Raw genomic sequence first — 1,768 nt, 5'->3', positions numbered from 1 at the left:
TCCTTTGTGCAACTCTTCTGCTTTTTGACTGCACCCAAGGATGTGGAGGAGCCAGAAAAGCCTGTAAGGAAGTTGGTCAGCAGGTAACACTGGTGACTTGAGGTAACCACACAGAACAATTGTACCACTGGTAGAAAAATTTCTCTGCCCAAGGTTGCCTGTATTCTCACTCAAATTGGAGATAATTGTTTCTACCTAGTGTAGCCAGCCAGATGTTTTAAACTTCTTTATATTAATACCTAATTACTAGCTTCAGTGGAGCAAAAAGGCTTTGTGTGTTAATTTGGAGTATTGGTAGCTGGTGAAATGTTCTTTGTTAGTGCTAACACCCCAATACCCTGACTTCTGCAGCTATGAAGTTTTTTATATCCCAGAGCCTGGAGATGGATAGCACTTTCTTTAGGAACAGAAATATTAATCATGGTGCTGTGGGCAGAATCCTCTTTACACAGCTTCTCTAAACCCCCTATGTTCCATTTAGTTATTCAAAACTCCAATTTGCAATCCTGTTTATGCTACAGTGCCACTGTGCATTGTGTATTCACTCAAAAACTGTGAGAGTTACACTTTACATCTCTAATTTGTGAGCCCACTCATGGCCACAGAGAAACACTGTGAATGTCACAATGTCACTTCTGACCTGTGCACACCTGCTAAAGGAGGAATTTGTATGGGAGCACTTAGGCAAAACCTACCACAGAGCTGGATGCAGCTGTTTCAATTTCTGTTTACAGCATGACAGTCTTAGCACAAAAGAAATAAAGAAAGGTGGTTTGCCTTCAGCTCGATGCCACAGCAGCAAGAATTCAGTTTATTAACCCAGGGAGAGCAATGCAGCCCCTCCTTCAGCCCAGATGTGAATAGTGGGTGGTGCTGCCTGAGCCATTGTCAGTGGAAGCATAAAGGGAAAAAAGGCTCCTAATTGATCACATTCAATTGCAGAGCTCTCAGCCTCTGATCTGTGTGACACTGATGAGAACCACATGCACAGGCACTATCAAAACCAGGTTTGATATCACACTGCTTTTTAGTGTAGGAGCCAAGATTTGGGGGGAGCAGTGCAATTGAATGTAAGAAGGAAATTTTGCAGGGATTTTTATCTTTGGTGATGCAGGTATTCCTTGCCTCTTACACTGCAGATGGGATCCTTGTAGGATCATGGACAGTGTTTTAGGCAAGACTGCTGCATATCATGAAATACCAGCAAGTCTGAATTTTATCAGAGCTTTTAGACTCTAAAAGGAGACTTACTCCTTCAGTTCTTGCTTTTTCAGCCTTCAGTCTGCTATTAACTCTGAATATAGAGAAAACATTACTCTTAATTGGTGGGATTACTTAAGGTCAGTGAAAATTCAGTTAGCTATTATCAGTCAAGTTTACTGATACAATTTACAGATTACTGGATTGATTGCTCACATTGGGGTTTCAGAAGGAGAGCCTGTGACCAGGTGTCATTGCTGCTGAGTCAAGCTGTGCTGTGGCAGAGGTGGAGCAGGGAGGGTGAGCAGTGGCACAGGCACACGCTGCATAACCACAGCAGTGTGAAAAGAATCAGCATGAAATATGGGTCAGCCAGATCAACTCCTGACCTCACAATTGCAGTGCAAAGGAAAGCTGTTGAGTGAACAACGTGCAAAGGTGTGGAATGCAAGAGCAGCCTGTGATATAAAACCCCAGGGCAGCATTTGCCCAAGCCCAACCCACTTGTGAGCTCAGCAAAGCTCTTAGTGCCACTCTGTGACAGCAGCTGCAGAGCATCACCATCATG

Source organism: Zonotrichia leucophrys, chromosome 21 (assembly GCF_028769735.1).
Source record: "Zonotrichia leucophrys gambelii isolate GWCS_2022_RI chromosome 21, RI_Zleu_2.0, whole genome shotgun sequence".
Classification (NCBI taxonomy): Eukaryota; Metazoa; Chordata; class Aves; order Passeriformes; family Passerellidae; genus Zonotrichia; species Zonotrichia leucophrys.
This window is presented reverse-complemented; position numbering follows the sequence as displayed.